Here is a 19359-nt window from a genome sequence, read left to right as displayed (position 1 = left end):
GAGAGATTCAAAACTGCATTTTGAAGTTATGACTTGTAGTTCATTAAAGTAAATGGAGTGGGTTTGGCAAAGCTCAGGCATCACTGAGCACACAGGTAGTGTTTGAAGGCTGATAGGCAGCCTTGGTGGTTTTCCTCCAGATGATGGATTGCAAACTGCCAGGTCTTGTGTTTGCACAAGGAGTGAACAGGTAGAAAGTAGACAATGCTTGCCATGCCTTCTCCTGCAGCTTCATTTCCTCCATCCATGGGGCAGGACAGGATGAAGTCAGGGTGATGATCCATTTTCCAGCATGTGGTGACAAAGCTGGTTCCTGATGGTGCCCATCTATAATTAGTCTGCTCTCCTGAGCAGACCAAAATTTCAGTATTTGTGTAGCCATCTAGAGGCTCTTGAGTATTTAAGCATATCTGCTTCTTTCTGCAGGCATTTTTAATTAAATTAAAATTGAGGTAGTAATGCTGCAGCCTTAAAGAGTTGGTATAGCAAGAATGTGAGCAGGAGTGAGCAAATAAACTGGAGGACAGTAGAGCAGAGAAAAAAACGGGGCAAAGCTATCAAGATGTGATGTAAATAAGATGCATGAAAACTTCTGGGATAGAGTAAGTGGATCTGAACTCAAAGGATTGTGTACCAGTTATATTAAACACTGGCAGCAGTGGGAGCTGAAAGCATCAAAGCTCCAGCTGCTCCCAGACAGTGGCTGGAATAAAAGCAGTGGTTTGTTGGGTCACTGAAACAGCCTATGGAAGAAGATAGATATATTAATCACCAATAATGTGACTACTGGGACATTCTTTTTTGCAAGCTTTCCATACCTAATAAAGCCACTTAAGAGTTTTTTGCATTTTTTTTTTTTTTTTGCATTATTCCTGTGTAAGTGGCAGCATTCTGGGGCACTGTGATGTTTTTCCTCTGTGGAAGTTTAGGTCTGTTCATCTTGCCTCAGTCAAGATGCAGAAATTTGCAATCTCAAATGCAGAGGAATGTTTATAATTTGAAGAAATTGTTACGCAAGAATTTTTAAGGTGCAAGAAGGGAGAGATTGGAGATCTATGGGAAAACCTCCCAAAACTGATAGGATCAGAGGTAGGAAATACCAGGACAATAACAATAAGGAGTAGGAGGAAGAGAATCTGGGCCAAGACATTGATGTAGCAAGAATGTGAACAGGAGTGAGCAAATAAGCTGGAGAACAGTAGAGTTGAGGGAAAGCAGGAGAAGAGCAGAGGAAAAAATGGGGCAAACCATCCAGATGTGATGCAAACAAGATGCACAAAAACTTCTGGCATGGAATAAGTGGATCTGAATTATATTATCCTGTGAGGAAGGTGGTAGAGAAGGGATGTAGAAAGTGAAGAGGATAATTTTTTTCCTCCTTCTTTTCTTCAATTTCAAAGTTTCTGGAGGATGGTTCAGCAAACTGGTGTGTGCTTCCTGTGGGAACTGGAATGCTGTGTCCTTCCCTTGTTTTGAGCAGCATTGGCTCATTTCCCATTTCTTGTTTTGGAATGTAATGCATTGCCCCTTATAAAGATGGTTTATTTGAGATAGTACTTAAAGATTTGACAATAATCAAATAAAACACAGTGCTTGTGGTCACCTTAACCATTTGTCCCAAGTCTTTATAGGTAATTAGAGAATTGAAATCTTTTGAGCTGAGTGATGCTGGCAAAATACTAGATTGTCTTAGCAGGAAGGAGGTGGGAATTTAGAAAGTAAAAGTTAGTCTGAACTAAAAGCTGAAATAAATCCAAAAGAAAAGAAAGTGGAACCAAATGTTTCCCTCCACAAAATTTGGGAACACTCATTCTTAGGGTTTGATTTTGACTCCTTTTGGATCCTTCCCCAAGGACCAACCTAGAAAATGGAAGCAAACCTTTTTCCTCATGGAGAGGCTGTTCTCCAGGGACTTTTTGCTGTCCTATCTCCACAGAAAAACCCATGTGAAGGGAAGCCACAGAAGAGGTTCACATGAACCTTCCCTGCTGAGGGAATGGCTTCATTTGCACAAAGCTTTTTTCTGAACTCTTTTTATTTTTTATGGGAGCTGTGAGCTCCAGGATCCAGAAATAGAAACGTTTAGTGCTGGCACTAATCCTGTCAATCAAAATTCTTCTCAGAAATGCCATTAATTAAACTTCCCTGAAAAGGATACAGCTCACAAAATTTTCCCTGCAGCCTCCTCTCTTCCATTCCACTAGTGTGTTTCCATTCAATAGCTGAAGATGACACGGAAGAGGAGAAAATCAGAGCTGTCACAAGAGATTCTTTTGTTGTTTCAAATTTTTTAGCTTTCTGACTCTGTTTCTTTTGAGCAGATTTTTTTATTTGAAATGTTGAATGATGCTAGCAGCTGTCAAAATATGCTTTAAAGCAGGCAGTTTCCATTTACTGTCTGTGGGAAGAGACTATTTTTGAATTATTATGCCATATTTTTTATGGATTATTAACAACTTGGATTAGAGCTCTGAGCTTTCTGGAACCCTCTTCTGAAAGGGACAGCGAATTTGCAAGGAATTTGGGACTTTTTATTAGCAGTAAAGAGTTCCCCTCAGAAGCACGTTCTGTAGCAGACAGGCCTGCATCCACTGCCAGTGATGTAGGGGAGCTCATGTTCAATTTATAGATTAAAAACAGGGATATCACCAGCTTTGGCTTTTAAAATTTGAAATGTTTTCTCTTGCAAACATAGAATTGGAGTGGGGAATGCTCCCCTTCAGCTGTCTCTGCCTCTCTGCGTGTCGCTGCTGTGTTGGCAGTGAGGCTTATGTGAGGACAAATGGCTGCTCTGGAACAGGCCTGGCCTGCTCCTGATGTCCCTGTGAGAGCAGCAGATCCTGCATGGGGCAGCTGAGGAGCACAGCCCTCTGTTTGTTCCTGTGGTCAGTAAGTGCTGAGCAAAGCAGGAAGAGACAAGGAGTCTGGTTTGCTGCTCATGTGGATGCCACTGCTGTGTGGTTAGCAAATGGTTTCTGCTTAGCAGCACAAATGTGGCCAAAGGAGGAAGCAAGTGCTATATTTGCATGGCCAAGGATGCTGTTCCAGCCCACATTTGTGCAGATGCACACATACTTTGCTTATTTGTTAGCCTCTGCTCAGATGCACACATACTTTGCTTATTTGTTGTTCTCTACTTTCAGGAATTACCAAGCACAGATCTCACCATCAACTTTAACTTAGAGCTGTACCTAGCCTTCCTTTTGAGTGTGTTTAACCTCAGGAAGCACTTGGCTTTCTTTCCTGTTCCATGCCAGGATGTGCAGAATGAAACCCTGTTTGCAGGGCAGTCGTATCTGGAAGATGCTCACTTTTGTTGGGAGAAAATCATTGTGAATGTGAGAGGAGTTACTTTCCTCCACAATATTAATGTGCCCTGCTACTGTCCATGTACTAAAGTCAGTGTAAGGATAACTGGCATTTTAAGATGGTGGAGGGGAAATTTGTCATTTTCTGAAGCTTCGATGAGTTTCTCATTAAGAGGATCTTAGCAGTGTGGCAGAAGGGAAGGGGAAGATTTTTCTCCTTCACACAACTTTTCCCCCAGGAGGTGGCTGCACCCCTCTGGGAGGTGGAGTGCAGGTACAGCAAACTCTGTTCAGCAGAGCATGTCAATGTGTGTTTAGCCTGAAGCCAGTGGGATTTGACTATGGTTTTTAAATGTAACTCAATCACATTGCTGCATGAGGTGTTTTTATTTACTTTGAACTGCTGTTTTGTACTGATAAGCTGTGTGCAAGTGTCTGGGTGAGCAGCTCACAGGTGTGAACACTCCTTCCCTTTCCAGGTCAAATTCCTTGGGCACCTTTTTTTGGGTATCCTAGTGATGGATGAGTTTGAGGCTTCTTGTCTGCTGCTGGCAACACTCATTTGCCAAATCCTGTATTGAAAACTCATCTTCTTGCACATAGCATGTCCAAGGAAAAGTTTTAATTGCTCCCTCTGTAATGCCTTCCCACATAAATAAATAACATTACAACAGTGACAACATAAAAATCAGAAGGAGAAAAGTAGTTCTGGAAGAAGTGGGTATTAAAAGAAATATTTCACCTAGACTAATTTTTTAGAAAAGGTGGTTTCCTGCTGTCATTCTCATGACTCGCAAGAAAAGAAATCATTTGCACAACAGCCAATATTGAAATCTATGGATAAAAATTTCTAGCTGTAACTGGGGTGAGATTCAAGCTTAACTCTATGGCTGTCACACACTGTGACTCTGTCACCATGGGAGTAGGGACAGATGACAATAAAAAACAACCAAACCAGAGTCTTCCTAAAGGTACCAGTAAAAGGACAGAAATTGAAATTAAAGAAAATCCATTTAGATTTAGGGAAGAACTTTATTTCTATGAGAGATCAACACTGGAACAGGTTTCCAAGAGAGGCTGTGGTGTCTCCATCCTTGGAAATACTCAAACCCCGGCTGGACCTGGTGATGGGGCAGCCTGCTTGGAGCAGGGGATTGGGCTAGGTGATCTCCAGAGGTGTCATCTAACCTGCACTGTTCTGTGATTCTGTGAAATATTTGATTTTACAGACTAGAGGATGAGTCCTCTTATCTAACAAGTTGCTAACTCAGAGTGCAGTAGGTAGAATGGGTTACCTCCTTTGTCACAAAGAACACTCAAATGCGCTTTTCAACTACTCTTTATGTTCCCACTCTTTCCTACTGATGTAATTTCATTTTCCTAAGTGGTTACACATGAAAGTGGGACTGAAACCCAGGTGTGCTATTTCCAAGGTAGCTTTTTAACCACCTTGCTGTCAGGTTTGGGATTGCTCCATTATATGGGGTGCAATGCTGAATACTTTGTGTGCATATCAGAGCTAACTGTGCTCTAGGTGAGTGAGGAGTCTGTCACAGGATTTTTTTCAGTGTTGGCAGCTGCTGAACCTAATGGAAAAAGGCTGTCATGGAGATCAGTAAATATATGGATTCCACCTTTGACTCAGGCCTTCTGGAAGTCACAAGCTGCTGTAGGGTATTTGTGGGAAGCACCATTATATACTTTCCCTGTCCCTGTGTTCTACTCTAAACATCTGATATTGATCATGGCTGGGATCTCTTGGATAAAATGGAATACCTGCAACACAGAGTTTGATAACAGGGCCCCATAACTTTATTTCCATTCAAAACTACCAGGTGTAATGGAACCAGGTTCATTAACAGAGCAGAGTGCAGTGAAACCATGCTTTTCTTTATTTTTAATAGCCCTTCCCAACCCACATTTAAATGTCACAGGTCAACTGCTGAATGACCTTGAATGGGATTTGTTTTCTCCAGTTTTTATAATCAAGAGAGCATCAACTCCTGAACTTAAGCCACAAAGTACTTCTGATGAAGCATTTTTAAGAACTTCCGATAAAAGCACTTTAGTTACTGAAATTGTGTTTAATGGCTCTGTCCTGTGTTATCTGGGAATCTATGATTCCCAGAATTCCCACTGGGAAAAACAGTGCCCATGTTGCAGGAAATTGAGCGTTGAATGTGCAGTGCTGGGTGGGTGCCAAGGCCTGGGGTGCTTTTAATGCCTTTGCACAAATGAGAGCAGAACACGAACCCAAAGTTTATGGTCAGGGTAATTCGAAGGACTGAGGAATCAGGAAAAATGGTGCCAATTTTACCACTGAAGATTACAGCCCAAAGTGTGTCCAAACCTGAGGGATGTTTGTTGGATTTGTGGAGTCTGTTTTTTGACCTGGGCCTGAACTTCCTTCACGCTTAAGTTGTATGGAAATTACCTTTTTGTTAAATTGTTCATAACTCTTCATAGGCAGCTTACAATGGAATTGTGGTGGGAGAGAAACTCTTTTGGAAGGCAAGCTCTGTGAGAGAATATTTCAGTCATTTTATTGGTATCACAAGTTATGTTGAACTTGATTCAGAAAAGTGTTGATTTAGAACAGAACAAATACAAGGAGAGCAGCAGAAGAGGTCTTCATGATTGTGGGAAATAAAATGGAAATATTTTTGGGTGTTGTCTCCATTTTAGAGATCTTGAAGAGGTTGAAAGAGAACAAATGGTCTGAAGCAGAAAAGGGTTTTTGGACCCAGGAACCTCCAAAAAGCATGATCTGAATGTCTTGAAGTTATTCCTGCTGAGAGTCAAATGGGGCACATTAAACCATAGAAATGAGCAAAGTAAGATTTTCAATTTAGTGGAAAAGTTGGAATTGATTCAGTGACCTGGAAGGGCTTTGTTATTCATGAGTTGAAGCTCGGGACTGATAGAGCCTGGTCTGCTCTTGCTGTTAGCAGGTGTAACCAGGGAGAGGAAGAGGAAGATTTAAAGTTCTTGTGGTTTTTTTCAACCCTGAAAATCAGGGTTGTTTTCTTACCTTGTTCTTTTTTCTTAGGTGATATATGTACAGTTATGCTCAGCATAAAATTGGGGTTGAGATCTCTTGAATCTAGTACTAAAACTCCTAATACATTTAATTAAATTCCTGCCTTTGGCCACCCCAGTATTTGCAATAATGTGAATTAGTGACAGGTGTCTTAAAACCTAGAGACCAGACTGTAAAATTGTTGTTGAAATTACAGAGCAACCATTTATATTGAGTCCTCAAAAGTCTGAGTTTCCAGTGAATAACCAGAAATGAATGCAAGTACCAACCCCATGCTATTATCTTAAAATGACTGAAAATAGGTTGATTTTTAAATAATCCATTTCCTCTGTTGGCAGCAAATGTTCAACATGAAGGTCTTTGGTTCTAAAGAGAACAGACCACAAGAGGCTCTCTGAAGAAAGCTTGCAGTTTTTATTCTTACTCTGGTGTGTCTGTACACTACCAAAGAAGTAGCTGAATGTAGAGGAGAAAATACCCCACTTCACTGAATCTTGTTCTTTCTGCATTTTCTGGTGTCCATTGTGGGTTTCTACCAGGTCACCCAGAAATATTTCAGGGTGGGAAACTTACTCCAATGCATGATAACCCTTTTAGGGAGCCACCTGATATTCTCAGACAACTCCTCCTCACACTCCAAGAAGTTTTGAGTGTCATTGGCTCATTTAGAGTTGATGCTGCTTGTAGAATATCTCAGGGTTTCTTTTTTCCCCTCCTGTACCTTTCCTTCTGCAAAATGAGTTCAGTTTGCTTGTAGAAATTCATTGCTATGAACTCTTTCCCCCATTTGTAGTACTGACTTTTAAGTTTGATTAAACTGAATAGTTTTGCATCATCTACAGGCTGTCATCTTACTGTTTATTTGCTTTTGCAGAGTGCTTTTTGTAACATTTTTATACTGCATGGAATATCCTAAATCCTTAGGGAGGTGGGCTGGAAACCTGTCTGTGCTGTGAAAATTCACTGCTAGTCAGACAGTATGTTTCATCTTGTTTTAACAACAAGAATCTGTATAAACTTCACTTCTTAAAGATGTTTTAGCGACTGATTTGGTTAAGAGGTATTGGGAAATCAAAATCTCCTTTGTCAAATTCTAATTTCTAGAGGTTTTGACAGTGGGTTTTATTGGTGTCTTAAAACTTTTAAAGTTTTATTTCATACTTAAGAAAACCCCAATTTTCTAGGAGTGTCATTAAAGCAGACTTTACCAAAGAAAAATGAAGAATGCAGAGTAATTATACCTTTGCTAAATAAGGTTCCTTTTTTTTCCTGTTTTTGTATAGAGTTCACCTCATTTTTCTGGAGTCGTTTTGATTCATCAAGCAGCTGGTTTGTTACTGAAAAGCTCAGAATATTTCCTCTGATTGCCTTCCTGTGAGTATGATCAAAGAAGTTACCTCAGACTTCCTTTCCTGTGGTATTCAGAAGCTGGGGGGTTTATTTGAGGCTTTTTTTTTTCTTATGTGTTTTCTTATTTCTTTGGAAGCTGATCCAAATTCCTGTGAAAATCAGTGGAGAACCCTGCAGCAGACCCCTGGCTCCTGTCCCTCTGGTGTCACTGACACCAGTGATTACTTTGTTCAGAATTGATAATTAATTTAAAGCATTTCACGTGGAATTTTACCTTCAACTCAAAAATCATTGCGTTTTACAGTAATCGTTTTGTCGGTGTATGGCCATTCTTTTAAAAGCTCTGTTTCTCCACTGGATTTTAGCAGTTTTTTCTTCCAGTGGGAGTCTTAAATCATATTTATTTGTGTTATGATCATATGCTGGAGTGCTGCTATCCCATTGTGTCTTCTTTTTGGAGCAAGCAGTCTCTGAGAAGTGTGTGAGAGACCAAGTAACTGTGTTTACTGACCATTTACAACATGGAACACTTAGACAATTTTTTTTTTTACAAACATTGTTCTTTCACTGCCAGAACAAGTGAGGGCTCACAAACCATTTAAAGGAAGTGTTTATAATGTGTGTAAACTTTAGCCCCTCAATATACGGAAATTCCAGGCTGGAGACAAACTGTGGACTGGCTCTAAAGCTTAAGGCAGTGCCTGCGACAGCAGAATGATGGGTCAGAAATATTGCCCCAGCATTGAGTCAGCCCCCTTAAATACCATCATTTTAAGTCAGTTCAGGGTATAAGGAGCTGCTGGTCACTGTTAGGGGATCATTTCTGTGCCTGGGCCTCTTCTGCCCCTCTTTTTTTGGCAAGAGCAGTGTGGAGGAGGCACACACAGCAGAAGGCAGGACACTGCTTGCATTGCCTTCCCTCCCCATCAGCATTGCTGGGCCCGGGCCCATTTCAGCAGGCTTTGTCATCGTCCTTGGGGAAGCAAATTTAACTTTGTCTGCACTTCTGGGAAGGTTTGTGCAAGTGCTGAACGGGCTGATAATCGTTGCAGGCTGTTCTCTGCCCTGGGTGTTGCTCTGCATTCTGTGTTACTTTTGAGCCTTCAGTGGGGGGAGTGTTTAAAACTGAAGCCAGATGCAATCTGGTATTTCCAGTTGTAGGAAATGCTGATGTTTCAAAATTAGGATTTCTTTTCGATTCAGAACCGGCCAAAATGTTGTGGAATTTCCCATGGAACACTTCTTCCCATGAGATGTCTAGCTTAAAGTTCCCACATGCTTCCACAAGTAGTGTGTTTATGAGGTATTTAAATTCCTTAAAAATATGAATCCTGGCAAAGGAGGCCATACTGTCCAAAAGCAAGTGGGGCCATAAATGTGAGTCCTTTTCCCCTGTGCTGAGGATTGGATGTTCAAAGAGAGCAGTGACTGCCCTCCAGAGTGTTTCTGATACCTCAGCAGTTGGAGTTGTATCTGGAGACAGGGGTTGAAAGAAGACACTTCAGCCCCTCAAAACTGAGGCTGAGCTGGGGCTGGTTCCTTATTTTGGTTCATAAATTGCATCTGAAAGTCCATCCTGCAGGGACTCAGTCATCTTCTGCAAGTGTAGGATGCAAGGTAAAAGTCACCCCTCTCATGCTGAAGTCCCTCTGGTGTTTGCCCAGCACTTGTCAAGGTGACAAAAGAATTCTGTCACAAGAAAGTAAAGTAAAATCTGATAATATTTTCCATACTTAACCTCCACTTTCACATGGCAAAGCTGGCTGAACAGGGGGATGGGTTTTAGGGGATGTGAATGAAAATACCATGGAATAGGCCATTATTTGTCTTTAAAAAAATCATTAAAGCAAATGTTGTGGACCAATACACTCATTTGGAAAGGAATAAACCAGCATTATCTCAGTACTAGAAATGAGACACATCTCTTTATCTGAATATAAAAGGCAGTAGCAGTTTAGTATTATCATGACAGTCCTTTTAAATCTTCTGCTAGTTTTTGATTACAGTCAAACCTGACTTTGGAAGGCAATGTGACATGCTTGTATGAATTACTTTCAAGAATAAGTGCTACCCTCAATTAAGGTTCAGAGTCACTGGGTAAGGATGATTGGTTTTTATTTTTCCTTGGAAATGTTTGTTTTGTTGAAAGATGTTTGCCATTAGGAAACATTGTGTATGAACGGGTTTGGTCAGCTTTTCTCCTAAATAATCATTTAGGAGAAAAGCATTTCTGTAGAGTCTCTGAATATATTTTCTATGACTTTGTGAGGTAAAGTTAGATGGACAGAGGGTCTTCCTTCTCTCATCCATCCTCTCTGCTACTCAGAAAAGGAGGGGCAAAACTCAATCTGGCCCAAGTTTCCCTGTAACTTCTGGGACGTCAAGTGACGTCTGAGTACAACTGGGGCACTTTTTGGGCAAAGCTCTTTGGTGAGAGATGAGAGCCTGGTGGGTTTTGTTTTGCTGAGGAGGTTTTACAACTGGTTGAATGGCTGTAAACAAAGTCAGAGCATCATTTAGATATAGAAAGTTATTCTTCATTTAAGAGTGAACCCAAACCTGTTGTGACTCATCCCGAGTTTTGGACTAAGAACTTTTTTTTATTTTCTAGAAATTACAGCACCTAGGATTTGTAAAATGGATGCACTGGGTAGCTGAAGACCATGTCAGAACCTTGGCAGAACCTTCTGACAGACCATGGCAGAACCTTGTCAGATAGAGGTTTAAGAACATCTGAAAAAAAAAATATTAAAAAATCTGAACAAGAAGAAAGATCATATGTAAGGGCAGAATCACTCCTGTGCTTGGGGTGAAGGGAGTAGAGTTGGTTATTTGCACCTTCTCAGTAGGTGGGGAGCAGATCCAGCTCACTGGAGAGGAGGTGGCAGGAACGTGCTGCACTCTGGCTCTGCTCACATCAGGGAGCAGTGACAAGCAAAAGCTGTGACTTTGTCCTCTGCGCAATATTGCCCTTCTGAGTCAGGCAATGCAAGCACAGAGGGAAAGACAGGCTGGGAGCTGGGGTTCTTCAGTCCTCATTGAGATCTGCTCTGTCTCAGCTCCATCACAATGAGCTCTCCTGTCACTTAAAAACTGCATTTCTGTTGCTGTTGCTTTGATCTTCCCAGGGCCATTGTTGACTTGGTGTGTGTAACTTCACAGAGCACACCAATCTCCCTCTGATAAATGGGGCCAATTCTTCCGAACCCTGATTATAATTACACTGTGCAGCATTACACTGTGTAATTGTGTAATTGTCCTTGCCCACAGTATGGTGAGGCTTTCAGATCATAATATGCCTTGGCCCAGTATTTCTATATAATGTGGAAGTGAGAAATGGCTGAAATTTTCAAGAGTATGTTGTCTCCAGCTCATGTTGTGCACTCAGGTGTTGTGCTGGGGTAGCCTCAGAAGCAAACCACCATTGTTAGATATTGGTATGAACTGAGGTTGAACTCCCAGTCTCTGGAAGTTCCCCATGCCTGTTTGCCAACAAGAGACTCATTTTTATTTTTTGATTTTTTTTATTTTTTTGCAACTTTTTCTCACATGAGCTCTGTGGGTTTGGAACTGTTGAGTCTTTGGCTTGACTCTCACTTGCACTTGAGTCCCTTTACACAGTTAAGCCATTCTGCTACAGGGGGTCTTAAAATGAAAGTAGATGACATTTAATAGCTTAAATGAGAAGCAGGTCCCCTAAAAAAATAAGTGAAATTGGTATTCCCTAAATTGTTGAGTGCTGACCTTGAAAAAACCCCTTATAGTCTCTGCAGGCAGACTGGAATCTGGAGAACAGATACCCCAAACTTCAAGAGATTACCTAAGGCAGGGTCTTTTCTGCTCTTCTTTTTAGGATAAAATTCTTTTCCATTACACTTGGTACCCACAAGTCTGTCTTAAAGCACTATTTGTTTGTCACTGAACTTCAGAACTGCTGGTATAGTATTCTCACCCTTCTTTAGGATTTTTTAATTTGCTAGTTTTAATAATTTATATTTAATATGTATTTTGGTTATGTGAGCATGTTAAAGATTCTATTTGTATCTTGAATATTGGGAGGGCTATTTTTTAGGGTGGGAGGTAATGTTTAATTATGTTTTGAGAAGGGGGGAGGCAAGAAAAGCTGTCATCCATCAAGTGGCATTAAGTCCAACTTTGAAAGTTTGATACAAACTAAATCTGACTGTTAGTGCAGATATGATACAAATTAGCTGTGACTTTATGATACCAGCTGTTCCTCTGACAGGGTAAAAGGGCACATAGCTAGAATAGCATCTTTCGTTGAAAGCAGTGTTTCCCTTTGTTAAATGTGGGAGCCTCAGGCAAAAAAATCGTAGTCCATACTTATGTGACATGTGCAGCCTGCAACATGTTCATGGAGCTCAGGGGGCTTTTTACTGATGCTTTTCAAAGTCTGGGTTATCATAAATGTTCTATTTTTGCTGGTTTTATCACCGAGACACAAATCTCTGTCATGTTTTTCCCTCCTGTTAGAAGTGAGGATAATCTAAGTGCTGTTTTCCTTACACGTACCAAGAAAATCCCGGATGACAAAACATGAGCGAAGTCTGCAAAACTCAACATAAAATTTAATTGATTTAGTAATTTATGTTAATTGTTCTCTCAAATTTTTTTTTGTTATCAGAATTTTTAGGGCATTTTATTCCATAAAAAGTCTACATAGTCTCTAAAAAAGTAACAATGAGCACGAACTGAGATGTCCCTGCTATATCTCTGACCTTAACACCACACTGACCCTGGCTCACTCAGACAACAGAAATTTGGCTGCAGCATGTAAATAAACTGAAACAATGGGATTTATGAAGAGATGAAATTAATCTTACTTCTGCCACTGGACTAAGAGCCAGCAATTTTTCAGAATTTATTACTACAGGTACCAGACATACTCCATTTGAATCACTCAGAGAAGGGCAATATTAACAGTGGAGTTATGTTATTAGTACACAAATACTTAAGCAGGACTACTACAGGGAGTAACACTGGGGCTAGAACTGCTCAGAGAAGCAAAATTTAGGCTGAGTATCTTTCACACTTTCTTAGCCACTGTGAGAGATGGTAGAGCAAACAAACCCACTTCCAACTGAAGATGCAGAAAATAAAAAAATACATGTATGTAGAACTGTTGCAGGCATGTGAGTGAAAGGGCAGAGTTAAGTGTATTGAAAAATATTCACTTCTACTTGTAAACTTCTTGGAGTAAATTTTAAAGATAAATACATTTCGAAAGAAAAGTTGAGGGTGTAATAGCTGTTGAGTTTTCATGCATTGCTGGTGATAATATGAAGCATAAAACAGAAAATTCCAAGCACTGCTAAATAGCACTCAGCCATTTCTATTGCAAACATCCAATTTTACTGTCTAACATCTGTTTCTGAAATTATGTGAAGTATTTATTTAAAATGTCTTACCATGATAGTCTAAGTGACAAGAGAACATCTTGTTTTCATGAGTGTGTAGAGGGGTATGTCAAGAAACAAAGGTCCATACATGACATTTGAAGAACAAAACCCAACCACAAGGAGTTCCACATTCTGTCTTGATTTTGTTTGTTGATGTAAGAGTCCCCTTGGCCAGCTTTCTCCTCATGGTTATATCCTTGCAAACCTGGAGTATCTCCAAGGAGAGCTTAATGCATCCCTTGCATCCATGCAAGGAGGCTGGGTATGGGAGCACAGGGCTGGCTAAAGAAGCAGCCAAAGTGAAAATGTGTGTGAGATGATAGAAAAATGTGTTAATCAACAATGGGAAGAAACAACCAAGAGGAAAAATGACATGGTGAAATGAAACAGGCAGCATTTTAGCAAGAAAACTCTGTGCTATCAAATGTGTGATAGCTGCAGAAGCCATCATCCCAGTTGTATGAGTTTTATGGCCATGATATGAGAAGGGATGCTAGCCCCCAAATCCCAGAATTTAAATTAATATTTTTATTATCTGAAAATGCATGCCTGTTAATGAAAACAACTTTTCCCCCTCATTTTAAGCTCTTTAATACTGAGTTGTATTGTTCTGAGCTTCAAGTTGCCATATTCCTCTCCAAGATGCTGACATTCAGTGGTGAAATAATAAATAATATTGGCTCTTTTGGGTGTTTGGGGCAGGGAAGTTTGTACTCAGATGTGCCAGCTGCCTCCCATCCTCTGGGACAAGGAATTTGTGCAGTGATTGAGTTGCAGGGAAGTATTTGGGTGCCATTTCAACAGCACAAGGAGACCTGGGGCTTCTGGAGAAGCCTCTTTATCTGCAGGGCAGACAGGTTATTTCTGAAGTTGAGTTACTCTGGGATTTATGGTTGATAAGGAAAATCCCTTTAAGTTCCCACTGTTTTGAAGATGCTGATCATGCAAAATGGCTCAAGTGTGGGTGTTTCATTTTGTTACCCCTCTGGCTGCTGCACTGCTACCCTCATGGTCATTTGTGTCTCAACTTGATTAATTTGTGAGGGTCAGCAAATCTTTATTTCTAATGGTTATTTAGAATCTCATTTTTCCCTTTGGCAGGAGCAAAACTTCTGTAGGAGTAAAATGGGCAAAATTTAACCTTGAAAGTGAGTAAACATTTAAGGATTTGCTCCTGCCAGTCAGTGATATGTTGAACATTAGGTTAATTTTTATATATCTGTATTGATCTTACAGGTTCTTTTCTTTCCCCCCCTTTTCCCCTTTCCATCTCTTGCTTTCAATTTACTTTCATCTTTTAATTTCTTCCACTCAGCCCAAAGCAAAAATCTATAAGCAATGGTTCTTCTTCAAAGCATGGAAGCTGGCTCCAAAACCAACCTTGCTTCAGTTTTAAAACTTTCCTTGAGGGAGCCAGAATCCCTTTACTTAAATGATTTAATTTTCAAGCAGTATGAATCATGCAGCAACTGCACAAACTCTGGCTAGAATATATTGTACATATGTTTGTTCTTTAGGCAGTAAGGAGAGAATACAGAACTGGAGGTCATTTGAGTTACAACTGCTTTGGGGGATTTTTTTTTTTTCTCTAAAACATTCCTTCTAACAAATGCAGTTTAAATGGGTTTGTTTATACGGCGTGGAATTGGAAAGGCCCAAACTAACCAGGCTTTACACAATGTGGCCTTCTTCCAAATTAATCTAAAATATTTTAATCCCTCTGGAGTTTCTTTATCCTCTGCATCTGGGCTGTAGTGGAGACACATTTTTAACATTTCTTTGAGGAAAATTACCTTTTTTCCCCTCCAACTGCACTCAGCAAGGTCAATGGAGCACTGTTATATGCTATTTAAACATCTGAGATTCATCATCTATCTGCACAACAGAAAGAATCATCATAAAAGCTCTAATGAATCCCGACTGCTAGCCAAGTGAGGGAGTCCCCTTACGGATGCTGGGGATTAGAAACAAAGAATACATGCAAAACACAGGTTTTTACACTTCAGCTTTTGCAATTAATAGCTAAACTACCCCTCAAGAAGGGAGCGGGGGATGTTTGTGACCCCCAGAACAATTCTGGCAAATCACACCCTGCTGCAGCCAAATGCTGAAGTCATTGCAGGGTGTTCTGTGGGTCTGGCTGGGAGAGAAGGGGTTCACTCCCCTTGTGGGACCAGCCTGGAGGGGCTGCTTGCCCTGGGAAAGGGGATGCTCCAGGCCATGGGCAAGTTCCAGTGCTGGCCATCCCAGCCTCTCCTTGTGTGCCTTTTCTTGGTTTTAAGTCTTTCTTGCTTTTCTTGCTCAGTAGCAGGCTTATGGGGCTGAGCTCCTTTTTACTACCTTGGAATTAAAATACTGAGAGGCCTGAAAATTTCAATTTTTGTAAAATTGTTTATCAGACATTTCATAAGTCACTGCTGCTCCTTCAGTTGCCTGTAGTTCCAGTCAGCCTGAAATGGCCACAGGGAGCAGATGCAGCTTGAATCTTTTGGGATGTTTTATCTCGAAAACTTAAATATGGGCATTTTTATCTGAAATAATGCTATTTAGCTTTGCTTTTTTTTTGTTTTCCTTTGTAGATGACACCAGGGCTGGTTTAATATCTATGTTTGTTCTAGGCTCATTGATGCTCTGAATCCTGCTGGATCATGACCTTCAGATTGTTGTAGTTGAGACGGTCACAATACAAAGCAAACTCCATTTTCAGAAGGCTTCAAACCCACTTTTATTATAGTATGCATGCTTTTTATACATTCTTACAAAACTCAGGAGTTTACACTTGGTCAGGAAAGACAAAGTGCTTATTGGAGTAGACAGTTGCAGGTTTTTCTTATTTATCCTTTCTTTCTTGGTTTCTGTGTTAACAACCTTGATAGGAAATTCTTTCAGGAGTAAACGTGGATCCTCTTATCAAACTTCTCTCTGCCTCACAGAGGTCTCTGTAAAACCTCTTCCCCATCAGATAACTTTAAGATTGAACCTCTGAGGGAAAAATGAAATACTGAAGACCTCTGTCCTCTGAAGGGTTTTACTACAGCTGGTTTTTAATTCTCATCACTGAGTCCTGCAGGGACTGCAGAGAAAGAGCTTCTCTGCCAACCCAAGGACAGGCTGGTGCCTTCATTCTTAATCCTGGTGGACTCTGACTTTCTGAGCTATGATGTGTAGGGAGCAGCACTGTTCTTCTGCACAGGGGGCTGTATGATGTGAGTTATGGGATGGTACACTGGGACAGCGATGATCCGAGTGAAATCATCACCCCAGAGCGTCCCTGCTTTCAAATGAAGAACCATGCCTACCCCAAACACATTTTCCCCATCTTTTTGCATAGTCAGAGGTATTTTGGGACCATTGCAAGCCATACAGTAATGGAATAAATTCCAAATGCAGCAGGAGACCACATTGGAGGGAAAACTCATTATGTGCCAAGGGCATTTCTTTGACTTTTTCTACCGGTGCTGGAAAATATCCCCTAAATAACACATCTGGATGTGGAGGAGAAGAGAGGGAAAAGATGAAAAACAATCCTTTAAATTCAGTAGGAGCCTATTTAATGGCTTGTTTAATCTGCCAGCTGGCACAGCATTGACTTCTTGCTGCACATACTTTAAGAAGACCTATGTAGTTCTTGGAAGTGAGTTTATATTAAGTTGTAGAAACTTAAATATGGATAAATTGGCAAGGCTGCTTTTTGGTACTTAATAGAAATCAAGAAACTGCTTAGTCATCTCCAAAGATATTTCTGTCTCCTTTTTAATATAAATACCAAAACAGTATGGACATAAAGCAGTAGCAAAGATAGTAAAAATTCAGATCTGTTCCCTGGGTGTGCCCTCTTTGAGGTATGTGCACATTCTTCAGACTTTGAAATCACATTTATTCCCTTTACAGCGTCTTGCTTTGGGCTGTGGTTTTATGTAGTTTGTGACACCTTTTTCTTTGAAGTAACATTATGAGTTTGCACATTATGAATTTGTGTCTTGTGCAGCATCCCTGGCTAAGAAAACTGGTGCTATCATTATGTGGATTTTATTAGGGGTGTCTTGCAGATGGTATCACCTAATAGGTTCATTTATTTTATGTGGCTCTAAGTGTTGATGCATTTGGATTTTAATTGGTTTTATGTGAAGCTAGGTGGGTGCAACTGAGAGCAAACTTGATGTGCAGTGTGATGTAAATAATTACATTTACACTTCCTGAAAAGTCAGGCTGCACCAAGATGCATGTCTTGTGTTTTCAATTACTTTCAGTAGTGGAAAAGCAAGGGAGAAAGGATTTAACTAGAGAGCAACCTGTCTTTTATATTTAAGGGACTCCTTTAACAGGATCTGAAGTGACATTTGTCACTATTTACAAGTAGTAAAGGTTTTATTAGGTTCAGGTAAGCATTGAAAAATCTGACTGTTTATTTATGATTTTCAGATATGGATTTTATTTTCTTTGTTCTCCTTAAGAGTGCAAGCTATTTTCAGGTTAGTGTGTTTTGGTTTATTTTTTAATCTGGAGTATAGATTGTAAGAATCCTCCAAGTTTGCAAGCGTTATCATCTGGGACTTTGGTTTGATTCTTCTCTGTACACATTCAACTACATTTATTTTGTGGCTGTGAAAAATGGGCTTCATGTGCCTTTGGTGCCCAAAACTTACATTGTGAGCAGTCATGTGTGCTCTGTGTCTCAGTCTGAGCTGGGTGGGATTACATGGCAACAGGAGAGGCTGGAGGAGAGCCCATAGGGGTTTTGGAAACTTATGGAAGAGGATTTAGGGAATGGTAGTAGGTAAATTTAGTACAGAAATGACTTTTCCCCCCTACCTATTTCTTTGATGGATTTTTTTTCTTTTTTTTTTGCCTCTGGACCACACAGATATTTGAGGCGCTGTTCCTAAATAAATGAAACAATTTGAAAATTTATTTGCTTTATGCAGTGCTCAAGTGTAACTTTCTTTTGTCACAGTAATACCAAGCATCTATGTGTGACTTTGTGCACACAGGACTCTTCCAGGTCTCATCTGTCGTCTTTATTTGACTCTGAGCCAGGCCAAATCCTCACTGTTTTTGGTGACATTGTTTCCTTGTTTTCAGCTAAACTCAGCCTATAGTGGGGTTTTATAATGTAGACTTTGAGGGGTATACATCTATTTTGTGATACCCTGTTTGCACAGTCATATTGAAAGCCTTGTGTTTGTGCTGCCCTGATTTACCTCTTTAAAACCAGACCTGACCTTCTGCTTCAGCTTTCAGCCAAAATGACATGCAACTGCTGGTCATTAGAGATAAATTAATAGACCTACTTGGCAGGAAACAATCTGGGTTTCATTTTTAAAGATGACCAGAAGTGTGAGCTGGAAAGGCCCAGCAGAAATTTCTGCAGCTGGATCCATGCCAGGTGGAATTCCAGAGATTTCCATGATGTTCTGCCATGGAATAACTGGACTTTCAGCTGCAATATGTCTGTCATGGTGCCATGTGTTGTTCTGGTGTAAGTGTAAAGATATTGGGAGGGAAGATGAGTTGAGGGTTAAAAGCAACTGGCAGCACCTTGAAAATTTGATTAATTTCTTCCAAGGAACTGTTTGGATACAAAATACTCAGCGTCTCTTAGGGCAAAACTAGTTAAGCATCAGCAAACCAAAAAAGTTCAGTTGTGTTGTGGTTTTTTTGGTCATATTTCTTTTTTCATTAAAAATGCAGGGATGATGTCTGAAACCTAGTATTGTTGCTTGGTTTTGGCTCAATGGAGCAAGCAACAGAGACTCCCTCAACTCTCATTAGAGTTGATCCTAGAGCTGGATCCTGGAGCTGCATGTTTTAGCACAAAAAGGGGTTGAAAACACAAAACTGAAACCCCAGTAAGCTGGCTGCATTGTACCTTCATATTATTTTCTATTACTATTTTATGACTGACTATGTAGCTTAATGTATCATGATTTTCTGTTTTGAAGCACGTTCCAGAAAACATGTGGAGTCTGAAGCCTGGCTGAGTGAATATTGCTGTTGGAACCTCACCTTAAGATTTGCTCAAACATGTCATTATTTTTAATGGCATTGCCTTAGACTTTTAATTCAAGACCTGAGAGATACAGAGAAAGTGTGTAAATAGAATGCTAAAACGTTTGTAAAACCTGCTTGGAAGCAAATACATTCATGAAATGTATTGGTGCAGCTACTTCTGCCTGTGTGATACTCTTTTCTATTATCTTTTTTTTTTTTTCCTAATATAAATTAGTGGGAAATTGGCATT

At 40.2% G+C, this 19359-nt stretch overlaps 1 protein-coding gene across 4 annotated transcripts in view; it reads left to right on the top strand.

Annotated features, from left to right (window-relative positions):
- CALD1 (caldesmon 1) overlaps positions 1–19359 on the top strand; it is a 162823-nt gene that overhangs the window by 56071 nt on the left and 87393 nt on the right. For all 4 annotated transcript variants that reach the window (XM_058804707.1, XM_058804706.1, XM_058804711.1 and 1 more), the window contains one exon: positions 7632–7722. The gene's annotated coding sequence lies outside the window, so the exon portion shown is untranslated. The remainder of the gene's footprint in view (positions 1–7631; positions 7723–19359) is intronic.

Source organism: Ammospiza caudacuta, chromosome 5 (genome assembly GCF_027887145.1).
Source record: "Ammospiza caudacuta isolate bAmmCau1 chromosome 5, bAmmCau1.pri, whole genome shotgun sequence".
Lineage (NCBI taxonomy): Eukaryota > Metazoa > Chordata > Aves > Passeriformes > Passerellidae > Ammospiza > Ammospiza caudacuta.
This window is presented reverse-complemented; position numbering and strand designations above follow the sequence as displayed.